We start from the raw sequence: 23,656 nt of genomic DNA, 5'->3' as shown, positions 1-23,656 counted from the left end.
GTGGACTTCATTCCAGACCCCCACCACCCCCAACAGCCGGCTGTTGTGGCCGAGCGGTTCTAGGCGCTTCAGTCTGGAACCGCGGGACCGCTACGGTCGCGGGTTTGAATCCTGCCTCGGGCATGGATGTGTGTGATGTCCTCTGGTTAGTTAGGTGTAAGTAGTTCTAAGTTCTTGGGGACTGATGACCTCAGTTGTTAAGACCCATAGTGCTCAGAGCCATTTGAACTATTTGAACATGTGAAATACTTTAAATACAAGTGAAATATATTTGACTTGCGCATACGTGGGCAAAGCTATAGATAAATTTCTCACCTGAAATCCCAGGAACGATTTCGACAAAATTTGGTATACCTTTTAGTTACAATGGGAATGAATACTGGGTAATAAGAACCGCAAGCTTCTTGTTTGGGTGGGGATCATAATGTCAGGCTAGATGGGGGATGAGGTGATGGATAGAGAGGGAAAGGAGGAGATGGACACAGTCATGGGGGAGGAGGTGATGGACAGAGGGGGAAGTAGGGGATGGACAGAGAGGGAGGAGGAAGAAATGGACAGTGAGAGGGAAACAGGAGGGACTGGACAGAGGCAGGGAGCAGGAGGAGATGGGTAGAGTGTTGGGTGCAGGAGATGAACAGATAGAGGGGGTGGAGAAGATGGACAGAGAGGTGGGAAGGAGGAGGTAGACAAAGAAGGAGATGAACTAATAGAAGATTGGAGTAAATACATACCCAGGATTTTTTTTCATAAATAACTTCTTAACTGCGAGTATCACCACAGGGAGCAGCTAGTACCTCAAAATGTCCACATATTTGTAGCGTTATTTCGATCTGATGTGATCATTTTCGAGTCCATGGTCCAACATTTACCCTAAATGGACGTAGTCTTTGACAATAATATTGTGTGCAATTCCATACATAGACTCTTACATTAGTGTGTAATACACTCCATAGCCGTTTTATGAGAATCTATGGAGGCAAGCAAATATGGCCTCAGAATCCAAGTGACAGGCTCCATTAGCTCTAATTTCCACGTGGTCGCAATTGTGCCTTCAACTGCTGCTGAGATAATATCTTCATAAATTCCTTGATTTGAACACTGAATGCACATTGCCTTCCTTTATGGTTCAAAATGTCTCTGACCACTATGGGACTTAACTTCTGAGGTGATCAGTCCCCTAGAACTTAGAACTACTTAAACCTAACTAACCTAAGGACATCACACCCATCCATGACCGAGGCAGGATTCGAACCTGCGACCGTAGCGTGGGCGCGGTTCCAGACTGTACCTCCCTTTACGTCCTTTCCATTTTCTGGGCTGATGTTTTAAGGATAGCAGTATTCTGTCTGCATTCTTCGTAATCGTCACTGTACGTCGCAGCACTCTGCTAAGCCATGAGATAAATTATTTGATTAAAAGTATCTGTACATCCCTATGTAATGTGGAATTGACCACTAGATGACACGAGAGGCGGACATGACGACATAAAAGCAGGCGGGGGAGTATTGTGTTGTCAGTAGGAAAGCAGTAACAACAGAACTGGAGAGCTCAGTGACTTCGATCGTGGAATCACCTGAGTAACAAATCCATCAGCGTTATTTCGGTACTTATGAAGCTGCCCAATTTGACTGCTGGTGATGCGATTTTGAAGTGGAAACGCGTACGGACAACCACCGCAATACCAACACCAACCAGACAATATATACTGACGGACAGTGACCATGGAGCGTTGTGGAGGGTAGTTGTAAAAAATCGAATGAAATCGGAGGAGGGAGTCACTAGTGAGTTCCATAGTGCTACCAGCAGTCCTGCTAGCACAATGACTGTGAATAGGCGGTTCAAAAAATGGGGTAGAGTGGTCTAGCAGTTGCTCGTAAGCCAGACCTTTCTGTGCTCAATACCAAACGACGCTTGGGGCGGTGTAAGAAGCGATGCCACTGTACAGTGGTTGTCTGGAAACTGATAATTTGGAGTGATAAATCACGCGTATCCTGTGGCAGCCCGATGGAATGGTCACCTGCCACCATGTGTAGTCCGAACAGTGAAGTAGAAAGGAGGTTGTGTTTCGGTACGGGAGCGTTTCTTGTGGTTAGGGCGTTGTCCCCTTACTGCACTTAAGAAGACGCTGAATGTGGAACGGTATGGACACATTTTACAGCATCGTGCACAGTGTAGAGCAGAGTAACAGTTCGGAGGGGATGAGTGTTTGTATCAGCATGACAATTCACCCTGCCATAAAGCAGCATCTGTGAGGAAATGATGTGTGGACAATAACATTCCTGAAAAGAACTGGCACCCCAGAGTCCCGACCTAAACACAATAGAACAGCTTTGGGATGAGTTAGAACGTCGACTTCATTCCAGCCCCCCCGCAACAAATATTACTTTCCCGTTAGTCGAAGGTTGGACACAAATAGACGTCCGGACACTTGCAATCAGATAGTATAGATTAGTTTACTTGCTCCACTTCAAATCCTTGTTCCATGACTGGTACCGAAGATGGCTGAATGTTGACTGCAGCAAAACACTGAGAGCTGACTTGTGGTGTCAAAAGGGCGTTCACGGCCTTGAATATGAACGATCCATGCTGTGATGGTTACAAAAAGTACAATCACGGACAATATGAGGCGCGAAATTTAGACATTTACACACGCGTTAGTAACCATTGACAACGATAAATTACGAACATTTGTGACTTCTGAAACACACCTAATTAAGAGACAGAGCAGTCTCGTATGTTGCAGAGGTTTAATTTCAAACTGATGAGATATAGCGACAGCATTGGTTCTGAGATACCATTTGCTTCCACGCAAAAATCCCCTCTATAATACATTTTGGCAGATTCAAACCCTTTGTTGCCTGATGGGCGAATGTGGTAAGAAAAGACTGTCAAAAGCCATAAACTATATCAGATCCAAATAATACTGAACGATTCAGTCATCCTAGGCGTCTCCGTGCCCCTCGTCACGTAGATTCCGTTGCATTAAGATGCATGAAGTAACAGCTAACATCATCTTTGTTGTGACCAGAATCGTCAAAAAGTCACTGAAAATCTGATAGCGCGTGGCCTCCAAGCTGTTTTTAACTTCTCTCCTGGGGGCTCAAAGTGGCAAAAACGGGTTTGACACAGCAATTTTCATCACTGTACCGTAACTAGACACTGAAAGCTACCCTGTGAGGATGGCAATGATTTCTATTTGTTGCCCTGTTTTACCCAACCTTTCTTGAACTTGCGGAACAATTAAGGTTTGGTTTATTTTGTCATGGTGTAAAACGCGCCGGATGCAATGACAAAGCACACAAAAAAATCAGCGTGAAATCTCATAGGTTGAACTACAAGACTGACTTTCAGCAAACATATCTGTCGTTTCTCACAGCGATAGCTACACAGGGTGTTAGAAAAAGGTACGGCCAAACTTTCAGGAAACATTCCTCACACACAAAGAAAGAAAATATGTTATGTGGACATGTGTCTGGAAACGCTTACTTTCCATGTTAGAGCTCATTTTATTACTTCTCTTCAAATCACATTAAACATGGAATGGAAACACACAGCAACAGAACGTACCAGCGTGACTTCAAACACTTTGTTACAGGAAATGTTCAAAACGTCCTCCGTTAGCGAGGATACATGCATCCACCCTCCATCGCATGGAACCCCTGATGCGCTGATGCAGCCCTGGAGAATGGCGTATTATATCACAGCCGTCCACAATACGAGCACGAAGAGTCTCTGCATTTGGTACCGGGGTTGCGTAGACAAAAGCTTTCAAATGCCCCCATATATGAAAGTCAAGAGGGTTGTGGTCAGGAGAGCGTGGAGGCTATGGAATTGGTCCGCCTCTACCAATCCATTGGTCACCGAATCTGTTGTTGAGAAGCGTACGAACACTTCGACTGAAATGTGCAGGAGCTCCATCGTGCATGAACCACATGTTGTGTCGTACTTGTAAAGGTACATGTTCTATCAGCATTGGTAGAGTATTCCGTATGAAATCACGATAACGTGCTCCATTGAGCGTAGGCGGAAGAACATGGGGCCCAATCAAGACATCACCAACAATGCCGGCCCAAACGTTCACAGAAAATCTGTGTTGATGACGTTATTGCACAATTGCGTGCGGATTCTCGTCAGCCCACACATGTTGATTGCGAAAATTTACAATTTGATCACGTTGGAATGAAGCCTCATCCGTAAAGAGAACATTAGCACTGAAATGAGGATTGACACATTGTTGGATGAACCATTCGCAGAAGTGTACCCGTGGAGGCCAATCAGCTGCTGATAGTGCCTGCACACGCTGTACATGGTACGGAAACAACTGGTTCTCCCGTAGCACTCTCCATACACTGACGTGGTCAACGTTACCTCGCACAGCAGCAACTTCTCTGACGCTGACATTAGGGTTATCGTCAACTGCACGAAGAATTACCTCGTCCATTGCAGGTGTCCTTGTCGTTCTAGGTCTTTCCCGGTCGCGAGTCATAGGCTGGAATGTTCCGTGCTCCCTAAGACGCCGATCAATTGCTTCGAACGTCTTTCTGTCGGGACACCTTCGTTCTGGAAATCTGTCTCGATACAAACGTACCGCGCCACGGCTATTGCCCCGCGCTAATCCATACATCAAATGGGCATCTGCCAACTCCGCATGTGTAAACATTGCACTGACTGCAAAACCACGTTCGTGATGAACACTAACCTGTTGATGCTACGTACTGATGTGCTTGATGCTAGTACTATAGAGCAATGAGTCGCATGTCAACACAAGCACCGAAGTCAACATTACCTTCCTTCAATTGGGCCAACTGGCGGTGAATCGAAGAAGTACAGTACATACTGACGAGACTAAAATGATTTCTAACATGGAAATTAAGCGTTTCCGGACACATGTTCACATAATATCTTTTCTTTATTTGTGTGTGAGGAATGTTTCCTGAACGTTTGGCCGTACCGTTTTGTAACACCCTGTAAATCGTTTTCAAGTGTTATTCGCAGCTTCCACCAGGAACCTAGTACAAGCAAACATAATGGTTTTCTTCAGACAACAAATATTCCATCTTGTGTTTAATGACTCAATATATTTAAAAAAGGAACGAATATTAAAGTTTAATGTCCTGTCGACAGCGAGGTCATTAGAGACGGAGCACAAGCTCGGATGAGGGAAGAAGGGGTTAGGGTACCGTACATTTTCAAAGGAACCATCCTCAAATTTGCGTTAATCTATTGAGTGAAATCACAGAAAACACAAATTTGAATGGCCAGAGAGGGATTTGAATTTTCGTCCTCCCGAATTCGAGTCCGGTGCGCCACCTTGGTCGGTAGTATATTAACAACTAATTGCTAATTGTAAACAGTTTTTAACTTCTTCGTCTAAATAATATCGTTGTGATCTAAAAGTACATAAATGACATACCAAGTACTCATAATCGGTAGTTTTCACGTTTATCTTGTAGATTCAGACTTTTCCTTTTTTAAAAAAAGAATTAATGGTTCTATAGCAATGCCAAACTCGACAGATGAAATTGATATCGACGTTTTATGCAACAGCAAACGTTTCATGCTAACAGTAATTGTAGCAAAAGGTATACATTAAATCTCACACGGTCAGGTGAAAACCTACAATCGTATAAAATATCCTTGACAGTAAAAGCTTTCGAATCAGGACAGAAAATATTACTTTATAATTTCAGAAGAATAATTGTTTCAAAGCATTACCTCTAACGATTTAACATCATGCATTTCTAAAGCGAGAAACATTTTCCGTCCCTATATCGTCGAACGTACACTACTGGCCATTAAAATTGCTACACCAAGAACAAATGTAGATGATAAACGGGTATTCATTGGACAAATATATTATACTAGAACTGACATGTGATTACGTTTTCACGCAATTTGGGTGCATAGATCCTGAGAAATCAGTACCCAGAACAACCACCTCTGGCCGTAATAACGGCCTTCATACGCGTGGGCATTGAGTCAAACAGAGCTTGGGTGGCGACTACAGGTACAGCTGCCCATGCAGCTTCATCACGATACCACAGTTCATCAAGAGTAGTGACTGGCGTATTGTGACTTGCCAGTTGCTCGGCCACCATTAACCAGACATTTTCAGTTGGTGAGAGATCTGGAGAATAAACCGGCCAGGGCAGCAGTCGAACATTTTCTGTATCCAGAAAGGCCCGTACAGGACCTGCAACATGCGGTCGTGCATTATCCTGTTGAAATAAAGGATTTCGCAGGGATCGAATGACAGGTAGAGCCATGGGTCGCAACACATCTGAAATGTAACGTCCACTGTTCAAAGTGCTGTCAATGCGAACAAGAGGTGACCGAGACGTGTAACCAATGGCACCCTATACCATCACGCCGGGTGATACGCCAGTATGGCGATGACGAATACACGCTTCCAATGTGCGTTAACCGCGATGTCGCCAAACACGGATGCAACCATCATGATCTGTAAAAAGAGCCTGGATTCATCCGAAAAAATGACGTTTTGCCATTCGTGCACCCAGGTTCGTCGTTGAGTACACCATCGCAGGCGCTCCTGTCTGTGATACAGCGTCAAGGGTAACTGCAGCCATGGTCTCCGAGCTGATAGTCCATGCTGCTGCAAACGTCGTCGAACTGTTCGTGCAGACGGTTATTGTCTTGCAAACGTCCCCACCTGTTGACTCAGGGATCGAGTCGTGGCTGCACGATCCGTTACAGCCATGCGGATATATGCCTGTCATCTCGACTGCTAGTGATCCGAGGCCGTTGGGATCCAGCACGGCGTTCCGTATTACCCTCCTGAACCCAGCATCTTCTTCCTGTCGGTTACATTTCGCGTCTCTAGCACATCATCTTCGTGGTGTAGCAATTGTAATGGCTAGTAGTGTAATAACGTATCTTTCTCGTTAACGAGTTATCAAGACATGACAGCCAAGCGAATTGTGTTGTTTCTTTGCATCGATACTAATTACGTGGCACGAGGAATAATTAACATGCATTAATCGTGAGACCGCTTATATGATTCATAGAACGCAAATAATGCTTTAGCGATAAATTTATTTAGTCCTGTTGCTCAGTGGCCGGGAGCAAGTCTTTCAATCGGACCCCACTTCGGTGACTTGTGTGGCCCTATCTACTAAGTTATCCAACAGCGGTAGAGGGCCAACAGGTTGACATGGACTCCGAACGACGTGTCATGCGTAGTGGCTCTTCACATCACTGAGAGCAGAAAACCAGATTAAAGGCAGATGGACAAGTTCCGTGGACCTTGCGCTCGAATTATCACTAAACCATCAGGCTCGACTTAGCGATGAGATACAATTTTGCAAGAACCTTCAAGAAAGTGTCGCTAATGGTATAACACGCTGTCGAAGCGTCTGAATGTCGTTTCACTCATTCAAGAATGAATTAATTGATAAACATTGTTTATTTCTTAAAACAATTATTATATTTCAGAGAATAACATGTAGAAGAAGCACGATTGGGAAAAATAATCTGGATTGTACGATTTATTTATTTATTTATTTATTTATTTATTTATTTATTTATTTATTTAACCTGGCAAGATTAAGGCCATCAGGCCCTCTCTTACATCTAACCAGGCATTCTACTTATTTTACATTCATATGTTTTAGTAGGCATGTTAAACTACATCTAGTACAAAAAGTGAAATCTGAAAGGTACACCTGGAAAAATACATACATATAGAGTTTATATTCTTAGGTCACAAGTACTGTTATAATTAGACATTATTGAAGAGACAGATTTTAGATAGGAGTGCCGGCAGCAGGGAGTATGAGGGAGACTCATGGTGAAGGTAGGAGAAGAATAGAGACATGATGAAACATAATTAAGGAAATATAAAGGAAAAGAAGATTGCGTGGCTAATAGAGAAAGATGAAGAGGAAGGCATCTCAGGAGCAAGATAGGAGACGCTAGCTTTGCTATTTGACAGATGAGGGGATTGTCCTTGTACATTAATTTTGTGGAGAACTTTGTGAGGATGATAGTAGGAAATGCTTCAACTTCTTCTTAAAAGCAGCAGGAGATCGAATTTTGCGCAAGGTAAGGGGCAGTTTGTTCCAGAGGCGGACAGCGGCAACTGAGAAGGAGTTTGCAAAAGTTTTTGTTTTGTGAGTGGGCACAGTTAGGATACCAAATAAGAGTGACCTCGTGTTTCGATTATGATGACATGACAGGTTTTTAATCTCTGAAGCAAGGTACTGGGGTGCTTGCGCGATGAGGAGTCGGTGGAGTAGACATAGAGTGTGGTAGTCACGCAATTTGTCCGGCCGCAGCCACCCTAGCTCGGAGTATGAAGCACTAACATGATCATATCGGCGAATGTTGCAGGTGTAACGCACACAGGCATTCATGGTTAGCTCTAGCCGTCTTTTGTTTTCACTACTCATGCCTTGTTGAATCACATCACAATAGTGGAGGTTCGGTAGAACGAGTGCTTGCACGAGCTGGCGTTTCAAGTCCTGTGCAAATATGTTCCGAAACTTTTTGAGAGCATAGAGACAAGCAGACGTCTTTCGGCACACTGCGACTGTATTCTCCGCCCAGTTAAAAAGGAAACGTATTCCAGAGTGGAAAGGTTACACTGTTGCTAAGAAATCTCAGTAATTAGGCTCAAATGGTTCAAATGGCTCTAAGCACTATGGGACTTAACATCTGAGGTCATCAGTTCCCTAGACTTAGAACTACTTAAACCTAACTAACCTAAGGACATCACACACATCCATGCCCGAGGCAGGATTCGAACCTGCGACCGCAGCAGTCGTGCGGTTCCGGACTGAGCGCCTAGAACCGCTCGGCCACCGTGGCCGGCGTAAAATCTTAAACAAAAGATAAACATCTCTAAAGTTTTTGTACATGGGTAGAATAGAAGTATGTTATTTATAAGTATTTACTGCTCGGATGTTGAAATGAAAAATGTGAAGTAGACTATAATTAAAAACAGCTTCTGCTGAAATTTCGGTTGCACTTTTACACTGAATAAGCCATCGAAGCCTGCGAAAAAGCACAATTTAGTCCCATCCATGCGAAATTATGAAATTAAGCGCGAGAGATGACAAATTTACTACTGTAAACAGCTTCTGTGTATCGTGCGATTCTCGTGTGGATTCTCTCTGTGGTCGAACACAATAACTTTCCCTGAAAATGAAAAACTTCTTAACTGCTTATTGCAAGCCCTTGAACACAGAAGAATAAGCACAAGTACAAGTCAATACCGGAAAGGACACTCACGATCGCGAGAATGTGAGGAACCATAAACTCATATCGCTGACATCTCTGAACTGTGGAATCCTTCGATACTTTTTATATTTGAACATTACTTTCTGCCGGAAAAGAACCTTCCCCTGAAAAAAATTATGGGATGTGACAAAACGCAGACAATTCTTTTCTGGAAAAAATCATCACGGGTGACGAGACATGTTGTTATCAATATGAATCTGCTACAAAACGACAAAGTACAAAAATTCACATTATTGGTCAACGCTTTAACGACAGAATCGACACCGAGCGAGGTGGCATAGTGGCTAGCAAACTGGACTCGTATTCGGGAGGACGACGGTTCAATCGCGCGTCCGGCCATTCTGATTTAGGTTTACCGTGATTTCCCTAAAACACTTCAAGCGAATGCCGGGATGGTTCCTCTGAAAGGGCACGGCCGACTTCCTTCCCCGTCCTTCCCTAATCAGATAAGACCGATGACCTCGCTGTCTGGTTCAAAAATGGTTCAAATGGCTCTAAGCACTGTGGGACTTAACATCTGAGGTCATCAGTCCCCTAGACTTAGAACTATTTAAACCTAACTAACCCTGGACATCACACACATCTATGCCCTAGGCGGGATTCGAACCTGCGACCGTAGCAGCAGCGCCGTTCCAGACTGAAGCGCCTAGAACCGTTCGGCTACAGCGGCCGGCTCGCTGTCTGGTCTCCTCCCCCAAACAACCCTAACAGAATCGACATTCGGACTAATATGACGCACGAGCTGGACAACATCCCAAAGAACTATTCTTTCAATTTCACGTGGTTGCATGATGGCTCTGTGCGTCCTACTCAAGTGGAAGGAGACTATTTCGATCACCTGAAGCATCAAAACTACAATTTTAACTTTTTTTTATTAATCCGGTCTCGAAACGTTTGGGAATGACGGAGTATATGAACTATTCCAAAAATATTGACTGTACCTATTACTAACGTACAACGCTGTTCAGCTATTCACCACCATGAATATCTCAATACTTTTTCGGCTGCGTAACTGTATTTCGTGACTTGCAGTCACTACTTTGTTACAAAGAAAGTAGCATGAAGTTTGAGATAAACTTATAAAGAAACATATAATGGTAATATTACGACAGTGGTTACCTTGTTCTATGAGACAGTCAGTACGATTAAAGGAAGGAAAATTAAGAGTTTGACATCCCGTCGAGAGCGCAGACATTGAAGACGGAACACAGTTACGGATTACGAAAGGATGGGGAAGGAAGTCTACCGTATCCTTGTCAAAGGAAGCAACCCGGCATTTCCCTGGAGCTGTTTCCGGAAATCACGGAAATCCTAGAACTGGATGGTTGGACGGGGATTTCAACTGTTGTCCTCTCGAATATGAGACCAGTGTGCTGATCAACGCGCTACCTGGCTAGGTAGGACGATTTAAACGAAGTCCAGAAGGCCTTACAATGAATTTCCCCTTGTCGTTACATTAGCCTTAATCATAAATAAATTTAACTGTATAAGACTTACAATAATAAGAAAAAAAGATTAATGTTGGGACTTCAATAAACACAGTGTCACTGATATGATTCCCTGGCGTTATTGGAACGATATAGAACGACATGACGTGAAATGACAGCGCACATGCTTTTATGATAAAAACATATTGCAGGAAGACATCCAGACCAACTTTTGAGTACTGCGCTAATAGTAACTGTGTATAATGAAGTCTAACGTTCTGCATCATGAGGGCACACAATAGAGGAACGTGAAATTTAATTTGATTTGTGCCGAGCTATTGGAAAAATGAGACAGCGTTTTCGTCGCTCGTGAATGGCAATAGCTGGCTCGGTGCCACCCTGGAGCGGACAACGACCTGGCGTACGGAAGGAGGCGGGGGAGATCCGGCCGACTGGCGCCTCTTCCCTGCAACCCGAGGTCACGGCCCCAAACTTATCAAATAGTTTTATAGCCACTCACTTCACTCCCTTCTCAGCCAAACGTAGAGTCACTAAATCACTTTATTAATCGCTGTTATTCTCAAACTGCTACCAAAATATTTTCATAGAGAAAGTGTACTGCCAGACTTTTATTTTTATTTCCCATTCTTTTTATTACCTCTGCATGTACATACATACTCCGCAAGATACCGTATGGTGTATGGCTCAGTGTAGCACGTACCACTACTAATCATTTCCTTTCCACCTCCACTCGCAAATGGAGCGAGGGAAAACCGACTGACTGTACGCCTCCGAACGAGCCCTCATTTCTCTCATCCTGTCTTCTCGGTACTTCACGCGAAATGTACGTTGCCACAGTAGAATCGTTCTGTAGCCCGCTACAAACGCTTGTTCTCTAAACATTCTCAACAGTGTTTTGCGAAAAGAACATCTCCCTCCATGGATTCCCATTTGAGCTCGCGAAGCATCTCCGCAACACTCGCGTGTTAATCGAACCTACTGGTAACAAACCTAGCAGTAAACCTCTGAATTTCAATGTCTTCCTTTAAACCTACTTGGTGCGGATCCAAATCACTCGAGCAGTTCTCACGAATGGGTCACACAATAGTTCTGTAAGCCGTCTCCTTTGTGGATGAGCTGTCATTTTCTAAAGTTCTCACAGTAACCAGAAGTTGACCATTCACCTACTCCATTACCGTCGTTTCATCTTCTATCTCTTTGCAACGTTACGCCTAGATATTTAATCGATGTGATTGACTCAGTAGGCACACCAATAATGCTCTGTTCGAACATTACACATTTGTTTCTCCTACTCATCTATATTAACTTACATTTTTATGCATTTACAGCAAACTACCATACATCAGATAAAATTGAAATTCCGTCTAAGTCATCTTGCATCCTTCTAGTCACTCAACGACGATACTTCACCGTTTACTACAATGGCATCAGCAAACAGTCACATACTGGTGCTCACCATATCCGTCAGATCATTTATGTACATACGAGGGCGTGCAGAAAAGTAATGCCTCCGAATTTTTTATATTAATATTCTTAAAGCTTCTTAAATAAAACAAACGTTGTTAGCATTCTACATCTTTCGTGTGTACATATTTATTTCTCAACATCGTCGCTCTGGTGACGAACACATTTCTCCCAACGAGAGACCACTTTGTTGATACTGTCAGTGTAGAATGTTTGACTTGACGGCGGCACAACTTCACCTCTTATCGTACCGCTTCACTACTATCAAAGTGAAGTCCTCGAAGGTGTTCTTTAAGTTTTGGAGACAGATGAAAATCGGATGAGATCAAGTCGAAACTGTACGGAAGATGATCGATGACAGTGAACCCAAGGCGGATTGCTGCAGAAGCCGCAGCACTCGTGCGTGGTCCGGCATTGTCGTGCTAAAGAACAGGGTGCTCCATGTGTGGACAAACTCTTGGAACTCGAAACTCGGTTACAGCACGCTGTTTCTCATGCACTGTCATAGTTACGTTAGGCACCACCATATTTTATGTTACAATTCGGAGCCCTCTAGCGCAAATATACAGACGTGAAGAATAAAGACGTTAGTTTCATTTACAACACTTTAAGAGGTTCCACTTAAAAAATTCGGAGCTATTACTTTTCAGCACACCGTCTTAGATAACAAGAGCTGTCCTATCACACTTCCTTGGGCCACTCCCTTGTCTCTGCTGAACACCATCAGTCGGTGACAACGGTCTGGGTTCTATTACTTAACAGATGAATACGAGACGTATATTATCAAACTGTTCATTAATGAATTTGAATTGTGCAGTATACCTCCACTGAATTACCATCGACCTATCCTAATACTTTACGGCTTATGATATGAATTGAATGATGAAAAGTGGCTAATTTATCGGTTACATACTTCCATACGTTACAATTATTCTCGTACCAAGCATTCAAAATTTTCATGTTTTGTAAGACTCAGTTGTGAAGTGCCAGACTGCGGATCCGTAAGTCTCGGCTTCGTTCCGCCGTTAATCCTTGGATTTTTATTTATCACTTATTACTTCTTAAACCTGTGGCAATAATATGAAAAATGATCAGTTACACCGTGGTTCACAGTACTCGTTAAACTGTAAGTCCTCCTGTCACTGGCTGGGCACATCAGGTCTTAGGTCGGAGGAAGGCAACGGCATACCAACTCCAATAGCATCATGCTGGCTGAAAGATCTGTTGTATTCGATCAAACCTTTTGGTTCGTGATAACTTTACCTTTAAGGTCCATGTATGATGATTATCAAATTAAACTTCTAATCACCATGTGTCTCCAAAAACCTATAACACTCTGCATTCTTAACTTTAATATTGGTGACTTACAATTTAGGAAGATGATGCTCCACAACCCTTAAATATTAAAAAAACGTCATGACTTACCCCCCAAGAGCTGCTGATAAAACTCCTTCATTGAACAGCCACATTGGATCCCCAGATCATCGTCAGATTCCGATATAAAGACATTTATATCATCATACTAAGTGATAGAATAATTGGTGTCAAATAATAACCTCCATGAATTCGTCTTTGTGTGAAATAGTAAAAACTTACATCGTTAATTATAAAAATGTGCAGAGCGGTGCCCTCATTCAAGGTATGTTAACAGTCAGCATCAGGATTACGATTGGAAGCCTTCTTAGTACGCAATGTAGAATGCCTCCATTTGTAATGTTAATGCTGACTGTTAATATAATAAAAGTGAGTGCACTGTATTGCATATTTTTATGATTGACTAGCTGAGAAATCCGGTGTTGTCCAGGTATTTATTTATAGCAGTGTCCGCGGCTTCATACATGTGAAATTTATTTTTGACTTGTAAAGCTTCTTTTTACACAACATTTAAAGCAGTATGATTGGGTACCTGGCTGAAGGTCTGGTTTGCTTCACTAACATGGGCGACAGCCATGTAGAGCTAGTTGTGCGAAAAGCAAGTAACACTAAGGTCCACGCTCACAACATGCGGCGTCTGGCCTTGTGCATTGTTTATAGTCATGGCATTACATAAGCTCACCGGGAACTGTACACGTGTAAAAAGAATTGGTAAAATGTTAGGAATAAGCGGGATATAAGGTATAAAAACTCGATCGCCCATGTCACTTTCCATCAAAGATGCTACGAAGGGAGAAGTAACTTTGAGCCTCTGACAGCAAAGGGTTTTGAGTAGCGAGATAACGCATGATGCTCTCGATCAGAGTTATGTCGTGCCTTGCTTTCGGAAGGAGTTTCTAAAGAACGAGTTAACGCCTGATGTTCTCGAGCCAAATCGAGTCTCACCTCATGATTTTCATTGGATTCTTGTGACTGTGTAATCTTCAGGCTTTCAGTCATTCTGACGTATTTGCAAGGAATCGACCAATTTTTAGGCATTTTTATTCGTAAGAAAATGGAACCAAAATGTTATGAGTGGTATACAAATCACAAATCAAACTAAATAAATCCGATTCTCCTAGCGAAGAATGTAAATATAACCGACTGAAAGAAGCAAAGTGATGTCGTTAAGTTTTTAATACATAAAGTGAAATCAGTAAATCGGTATACCTAGGCACATGAATTCGCTGTGAATTTGTATTTTTGGTCTGTTATGAAACTAACAGTGCTATCTATTGGTGCTTTGGCGTACCACACCTTGATGATTAAACATCCAAAATACTAAGCTGAGCAGATGATATTAGATAAAACTTTAAATTACGATATCTTTTTGTGTGTTCTGATTTTGATTACAGAAAGCCTACATATTGTCCCAAGCTACGCTCAAGTTACCTGTGAAAACCACATGAAAATTCTTCTAGTAGTTTATCGTGTTCAAACAGACAAACTGGCAAATGCGACGGTTTTGCAGTTTTATTATTACTGTAGATAGACGATGTAATTTTTTGACATTTCGCAACAGTGACGAATTCGTGAATTTTTTTTACTTGACGCCACTGATTGTATCACCTAGTATGATAAATAAATGTTTTCATGTGAGAACCTGATGATGGACTGTGGAACGAAACTACTTGTTCAAAAAAGAAATTTTATCATCAGCTCTTCTTCATGATAGTGACTTACTCGTATATATAAGAATATAAAAATGTTAAAAATTATTAACTTACTTGTATCAATAATGTAACACTTTCTGCAGGAAGAAGCAGATTATACTGCGTTTTCTGAATGTTCAGTCGAAGTCCATTCAGTGAGAAGAGTTAGCGACTTTCACGAAGGAACATATTATTCACAATTTTCTCTGCAAACCGTTCCTTGTATTTCCGAAGAAAATGAGATTTAGTTCACATACATAAAAAAGATTAAAACATTTTGGAATGTCCCACTTAGTTGTTCATCATGCACACGAAACAGCACTACTCTGAAACTTACGTGACTTATTTAACACTAGCTGGCAAACCCTGCCTTGCTCGGGTATTTATTTATAGCTCTGACCGAGACTTCATACAAGTTTTTATTTTTGGCTTATAAAGCTTCTTTGTCCACGACGTTTGAAGTACTATGATTGGGCAAGTGAATGGTGAATGATGACATTGTTTGTTCCTCTGACATGGATAACAACCACATAGAACTGGTCGCGTGAAAAACAACATGTAGCGTCTGGCATTGCACTTTGTTTATGGTCATGGCATAACATAAGCTCACCAAGAATTATACACGTTTAAAGAGAAATGGTAAATTGTTAGGGATAAGAGGGATTCGGGGTATAAAAACTCTCTCGCCTGTGCCACTTCCCGTCAAAATTTCCAGTTCTATCATTTTATTTTGGAGAGAAGCACCTTTAAGCCTCTGTTACTGAGGGTTCTGAATAGAGAGATAATGTATGACGCTCCTTTAACTCTCTGTTACTGAGGGTTCTGAATAGAGAGATAATGTATGACGCTCACGATCAGAGTTACGTCGCACCTCGATTTCGGAAGGTGTGTGTGTGTGTGTGTGTGTGTACAGAGTATGACAGCTAAGACAGGCCACCCCAAATATATTCAGAATGAATAAATATAGTGAGGTGCGTTTTTGGCCAAGTTATATAATATGGCGAATTTCCTGACGTTCACAAATGATCTTCATAGTTTGTAGTCGTCGAATCACGACAACGACTTTATTTTTTCTAATAGAACTATGTATTTTTTTGTTGCGTTTGAAACAAGCTTCTAAGAGCACTTCAACTACGTAATATGTAAATGATTGAGCAAATAGTATCAAGATAATAGCGCCACAAACCACTGTCCTGCAGTCACAGAAGACGTTCCACAAACGTCGCCCTATTACACCAAATGTAAGCAAACACGTAACTCAAGTACGGTTCGTGTATCCGTTATCACGGCTGTCATACAAAGTACTCAAAATGTTGACCTCGAGCGTTGCTATACGCTATAAAGTGATTCTAGAGAAACAGGAGTTACGCCCCCTCCCCCCCCCCCCCCCCCCGGGCTTCCACAACGCCACCCACCCTCTCCCTCCCACTCCCTTCTCCTCTCCCACTGACATCAACACACTCCCCCTCTCCCTCCTATCCGCACCTCTTCCCTTTGGCAGGTCCCCGGCTTTGTGCGTGAACAGTGCATCCTCGTGCGCCGGAGGTCGTCGCCAGTGCTCGTGTGTGTCTTCGTGTTAGTGCTTCAGTGTCTCTCCGTTTGTGCTCCTCGGTTCACGTGTGTAAACTCGTTCTTCCCCGTTGTGTACAGTGATGAACGTTTTTTATCCAATCCGTACGCCAGTGAACGGCTTCATTTATTTTTACTATGTCTGTGTCCCGTTTTTGTCCACCATGTTTGTTTCTTTTTCTGTTTTTCTGTTTCCTGTATGTGTTCACTGTGACCGAAGAGCGGCGTAGATGGGCTGCTGCCGGCATATCTTTATTGTAAAGGTATTAAAATAACAATAAAGAAAAAAACAGGAGATAAGTGCTTAACGTTCCGTCGACAAAGAGGTCATTAGAGACGGAGCAGAAGCTCGGGTTGGGGAAAGATGGAGAAGGAAATCGACCGTGCCCTTTACAAGGAACCATGGCGGCATTTGCTTTAAGCGATTCAGGGAAATGACGCAAGACCTAAATCAAGATGGCCGGGGACGGGTTTGAACCGTCGTCCTCCCGAATACGAGTCCAGTGTGCTGACCACTGAGCTACCCAGATCGGTCTGGAGAAACAATACTGCATGCACGCCGAATTTCATCTGAAGTTAATGGCAGCATAGACCCATTTTATAAGGTATTTCATGCCTTCTGGGGTCGTCTATATTTCCTAACAGATCTCTTCTTTTAATTTCCACTACAGATAGAACTGTAGAGGTGTTAAGCTTGATGAGTGTGTAGACAAAAAATGGTTCAAATGGCTCTGAGCACCATGGGACTTAACATCTATAGTCATCAGTCTCCTAGAACTTACAACTACGTAAACCTAACTAACCTAAGGACAGCACACAACACCCAGCCATCACGAGGCAGAGAAAATCCCTGACCCCGCCGGGAATCGAACCCGGGAACCCGGGCGTGGGAAGCGAGAACGCTACCGCACGACCACGAGATGCGGGCTAGTGTGTAGACCACTTTGCGTTTCCTGAACGACCATTCCATGGTTCCAGAATGAGATTTTCACTCTGTAGCGGAGTGTGCGCTGATATGAAACTTCCTGGCAGACTAAAACTGTGTGCCGGACCGAGACTCGAACTCGGGACCTTTGCCTTCCGCGGGCAAGTGCTCTACCAACTGAGCTACCCAAGCACGACTCACGCCCTTCCTCACAGCTTTACTTCCGCCAGTACCTCGTCTCCTACTTTCCGAACTTCACAGAAGCTCTCCTGCGAAACCTAGCAGAACTAGCACTCCTGGAAGAAAGAATATTGCGGAGACATGGCTTAGCCACAGCCTAAGGGATGTTTCCAGAATGAGATTTTCACTCTGCAGCGAAGTGTGTGCTGATATGAAACTTCCTGGCAGATTAAAACTGTGTGCTGGACCGGACTCGGGTCCCGAGTTCGAGTCTCGGTCCGGCACACAGTTTTAATCTGCCAGGAAATTTCATTCCATGGTTCTCCAAATGTTCTCTTAAGAGGGTGTGTCATTTCATGTGCACAGTTGGAGAGATATCCGTCGTGTTAGTACCACTCTGATTGCCTTTGTAGAGTTGGATGTCTTCCAATACATGCGATAGCAGCATATCATAGGAACTCAAGATAACTGAGTCTAATCAGATTTCCATCAATAAAATAGCAACCAATGGTGCTGGTCTTGAAAAACACGCATCAAACTTTGATATACCAAGAGCGTTATTTTTATCCTCTTCTTTGAGTTAGTGTGAGTTTTCAACTGTCGATTAATGCACATTGCAAAGAATGACTTGCCGATGGCTTGTAAATGATGCTCAGTCTTCAAACAAAATTTTGCATAGATATGTCGCATCACTTTGCACTTTTCGTAGATAACATTCGGAGAACTGTAACCATTTTTGGTAGTCATTGCCATAAAGCTGTAGATGCAGCTAAGTGTGAAGAGGATAAAATGTGATTGAATTTTAGTGTTCGCAGAGCACTCGCTTGATTGATTCTTTTCGTACTTCCGAGATGCCTCTTAGTGACATTTGCAGTGTGTGTTACTGCTGCTAAAATGTTAGTTTCATTCCTTTCATCAGTTGTTCATCTTTTTCCTTGGCGTATTTTATTCTCCACAGTGGCACGATCTAGATGCTCTTCAGATTACTACCGCACCGCTGCTCTAATAGCTTGGCAACATCCACCATATTTTTTCCTACGATTATTTTCTGTTGGCTGTTCTAATTTGTTGCCTTTCTTCGCATTGTGTTCTGTTGGTCTGTATCTATTTCCATATCCTGTGAATCTGAGGCTTGCCTCTTCTGAACGCATTTTGTGATTTGTTGCGAAGCCTCTTTTCCTGCTACTGAGTTAGGTTCTACTGTAACATCATTGTGTCATGAATGGTTGGTGGTTTCATCCAGAGGTTCCTTATTTTTTGTGTCAGTAGGAGGGCTTTCTCTTGAAATGTTTTCACACTTCTGTTCCGTTAACTTTATTTAAGTATTAGATTTAATATGATCTGCCAAGGCTATGAGACGTTTGTTCTGTTATTACTGGTTTTCCGCGAGTATTATTGTATGTACTTTATCTTTCAGTTCTGGAGGTTTACTTACTCATTTTCCAAGTAATTGGAATATTTGAATTTGTTTGGCCTTGGAACCTACTCAAATTTTCTGGCCGTACGTTTGTATATTTTCACTATTCTGCTGTTACAAAGGGTAGAGACCAATCTGTTCTGCAGTCCTTGTAGCCAACAGACTGTAATACATTAAAATCATGCAACAACTTCGTGGTTGGTTTTAAAGCCTTAACACTGTGGTTGAGATGGCCCTGTTGAGAGTGGTCTGCCCTTTCTATTCCGTGCCCTTAGCACCATCTACATTTTCCAATAGTTAAGGCTCCATGACCAAGTCTCAAACAATAATTTCTAAATTTCTTAGAAATTAACACTACCCTCTTCGATTAATATTTTGGATATGTTTAGAAAGCTAATCTGCACCACAGTTGGAATTCCAGCTTAAATAGCAAATTCCCTGGAAATTAATGAAGTGAGTCACTTTAAAGAAAGACTGAACAATGCGTGCGAAACCGCAAGCAAGACTGATGTGCATACCGAGGCTCGGCCTGTCTCGGCTTTGCTCGGTTCTTATCGGAAGTATCCAATAAAATGAAGTGATCGTATGGCATTGATAGGCCGGCCGGAGTGGCCGTGCGGTTCTAGGCGCTACAGTCTGGAACCGAGCGACCGCTACGGTCGCAGGTTCGAATCCTGCCTCGGGCATGGATGTGTGTGATGTCCTTAGGTTAGTTAGGTTTAATTAGTTCTAATTTCTAGGCGACTGATGACCTCAGAAGTTAAGTCGCATAGTGCTCAGAGCCATTTGAACCATTTTGGCATTGATAACCAGAAGTTCCCACCTGGCGAATTTCGGCCGCCGAGTTACAAGTCTTTTCAGTCGACGCCACATGGGCGACTTGCGTGTCGATGGTGATGAAATGATGATAAGGACAACATCATACCCAGTCTCGAGCGAAGAAAATCACCGACACGGCCGGGAATTGAACCCGTGCCCATTGCATACAAGTGAGACGCGCTGACCACTCAGCTACGGAGGCGGACTGTACCAACGCGACATTTCATTTAGCATTGCGGTGCAGCATTTTTCGATCGGCACTACACACTACACTTAGTTTGAATGCTGGTGTCAGTGCAGTTTACCCTTCAGTATTTGTTAGTGATATGGAGGACATTAACAGGTCCACTGGCATTCTGCACAGAAAGAGGCAGTCTAGCAATGTATCATCATAAGCCTTTAAAAATGAATGGTAATTACAGAAGAGAAGGATGAGAATTCTCAGTGTCTATTACGCAGTCGCATAATCGACGGATACCTGAAATTTGCTGTGAAACGACTTTACAACAGCATAAAGAAAGAATTTAAAGATTTAGGTGACAATGAAAAAACAAAAAATTTCAACGATCGACAGATGGGATTCGTTGTTCTGTACGTCAAGATCCACTTTTTCTTAATTTTCAGGCATGGAGGACGTGAAGGAACTGTTGGTACGAACAGTAAAGTTTTTGAAGCCGCCCGCGTTATTCCACTGTCAGCTGCAACAATTCTCTGTGGGACTGAACGAAAAGTATAGACACTTTATATATTACTCCAACACACATCGTTAAGTTAAGATGCATGCCTGGAACGATTTTTAGATTTAAAACACGCTAATGTTAAATTTATGAAGAAAAAAGGAGTGCACGAACGAAAATTAAAGCATTCCGAACGGATTGCAGACCTCTCATTTTATGTGGACTGCCCTCAGTGAACAATGCTGCCAGTTATGCATTGCATCGTGAGAAACAACTTGTTTCTAATTTGATGGGGATGGATTTAAAAAGAAAATCGCGTTGTAGAAGGGTAAAATTCTGACAAAAAATGCAGTCCCGTTCTCTAGGCTCACTGGCGCCAAATAAAACGTGAAGTTCGAAGACTTCGTTGTGGCCTTGACAGAATTACAGTTACACTTTCCTTAACGTTTTGAAGACACTGCCAGTCTTACATCTGTTTCCCAGCTGTTTTCGAGACCGCTTGCCTCATTAGTTGAAAGCATCCCAGTAAATTTTTATGTAGAACTGATTGATCTGTAATGTAATCTCCGTTTTAAAGACAAAGCCTTTTACGTTAAAACTGTACAGGACGTCTACATTGTCTTCCTCAAGAAGGTTTCCCACGTATCCATAATGCGGTTGCAAAAGTGATACAATATTTTGATCAACATATGTATGTCAAAGACCTTCTTTTCCATTATTTAAGTCATGATTGCATGGCAAACTGAATGCGAAATTCTGTGAAATTGTCCAGATAAACATTATGTATTCAGTGTGCCAAAAATAATGAAATAATACTGAAAATTTGTTACGTTTGTGATATATGTTTTTAAGAAATATGAAATCAAATCGTTTGCAGGATAACTGCATTACCATCTAAATATGGAGCGTTAGCTTCATCCCCGCCTTCCCCCTATTTAAGCTCGGACAGCATGGTGTGGCAGTGGGGGAAGTGTGCAGCCAGGCTGAGCACTATGAAACACGAGCCAGCTAGGGCACAGCTCGAGAGCCGATTTCTCGGCCGCGTCTTCTTTTGAGGATAGCAGTGACTTGCAGCCAGCAAGAACAATTATGCCTGAGACATGTAGATCAGTCTTCGGGTTGACACACTAAATTCACTCTTAATAAATTAACTTTCCTCGGAACTTCAGGCTGACCCAGTTGTAGGGACGCGATGAATTTGCCAGTTCTACTAATGGGCAACATTATGCAATGGCTCTCACTAGTGGAGAGTAAACTGAATGTCCCTTATAAATACCGTGATTAAGTGCAGAGGAAGTAACACAGCCGGCCGCTGTGGCCGAGCGGTTATATGTGCTTCAGTCCGGAACCGCGCTGCTGCTACGGTCGCACGTTCGAATCCTGCCTCGGGTATGGATGAGTGTGATGTCCTTAGGTTAGTTAGGTTTACGTAGTTCTAAGTCTAGGGGACTGATGACCTCAGATGTTAAGTCCCATAGTGCTCAGAGCCATTTGAATTTTTGAAGTAACAAAGTGACTGAAAGGTAAGAGTAATAAATAGAATCCATATTATTTATTCGTGGAATACTACAGGGTGTTTGATGAAGATTCATCCGATTTAAAAAGACTACATCTTCTGTGTGGAGGATGATAGGAGCTTGTGGTAAATTTTAAGTTAGACGTAGGAACTACAAGTTTTTATTTTCAAAAGAACCATCAGATTTTACTAGTGTATATCTTTTACACGCATACACGTAGAATGTGGGAGGGGGCATTTTACAACTGCCTACAGGAACAAAGCTATCATTTACCTTTCACAAATGTCCAATGTGCATTCCACGTGGCACACGACAAACATCCAGACGACGGACTAACTTGTTGTTTCAAATGGCTCTGAGCACCATGGGACTTAACATCTGAGGTCACCACTCCCCTAGAACTTAGAACTACTTAAACCTAACTAACCTAAGGACATCACACACATCCATACCCGAGGCAGGATTCGAAACTGCGACCGTAGCAGTCGCGCGGTTCCGGACTGAAGCGCCTAGAACCGCTCGGCCACCGCGGCCGGGACTAACTTATAGGGCATATCTGTAGCTCACTGTTTTGTTATGAGGCATCCCAGTTCATCTAAATTTACTGGAAGTGGAGGCACATAGACGGAGTCTTTCAAAAAAAAATAACATACCATAAAATAAGGTGACCCTGATGGCAAATGGTGTAATGCAAGATGCATACGCCAGACAGACGTAACGGAATTGCTCCTGTTGAACCAGAGAACACAAAAGACTTTTTTGCTGCTGTGTTATCGTTTGACAAGCACTGGGTGATGAACGAAAGAACGAGGTAGCAGTACAAGGAAGACCCCTACTGGCAACCACAGGAAGTACCAACACACAACTGATGCCGAAGAAAGCTTTTAGTTTCGTTGTATAAGTTAAAATTTATTCCAAAATGTGTTCATTCATGTAGAAGATATAGCCTTGTGGACTCGGTTATATGTATGTAAGAAGCCTGTGCTACGGGAACCCCAGGAATCAGGAACACTACTAAGTTACCACGAAATCATTCAATTATAGCAGCTGCAGATGTAAGAAAATTACTACAGAGGGTAATATATAACTTCGAATTTAATCTTCGGCGAAATACATCAACGTTAATATCACTGGCTAACTAAGTATTTAATTTTCACCAGGAAATGTGCTCCTTTAAGCGCATGTGTAACCTGCTATGTTCGCCCAGGACATTTTTACTGCCAATATTTGGCTGACAAGGGAAGGAGAGCTGCAGGCATAAAGTGCCTGATCACCAGCCTTTGCACCAATGGCCTGGATTAAATTTCCAGTTTCTCG

General features: G+C 42.7%; 1 protein-coding gene and 2 non-coding genes across 3 annotated transcripts in view; 2 read left to right on the top strand and 1 right to left on the bottom strand.

Annotated features, from left to right (window-relative positions):
- LOC124722285 (alkaline phosphatase-like) overlaps positions 1-23,656 on the top strand; it is a 658,646-nt gene that overhangs the window by 533,444 nt on the left and 101,546 nt on the right. The window lies entirely within an intron of this gene.
- Trnap-cgg lies at positions 17,848-17,922 on the bottom strand. The gene has a single exon. It is a non-coding gene; the product is annotated as a tRNA-Pro (tRNA).
- On the top strand, positions 18,129-18,241 carry LOC124723946. Its single transcript, XR_007006593.1, has one exon. It is a non-coding gene; the product is annotated as a small nucleolar RNA snR44 (small nucleolar RNA).

The sequence above is a fragment of the Schistocerca piceifrons genome, chromosome X, assembly GCF_021461385.2.
Source record: "Schistocerca piceifrons isolate TAMUIC-IGC-003096 chromosome X, iqSchPice1.1, whole genome shotgun sequence".
In the NCBI taxonomy this organism is placed as follows: Eukaryota; Metazoa; Arthropoda; class Insecta; order Orthoptera; family Acrididae; genus Schistocerca; species Schistocerca piceifrons.
The sequence above is the reverse complement of the archived record's forward strand: the minus strand, read 5'-3'. Positions and strand labels throughout refer to the sequence as shown.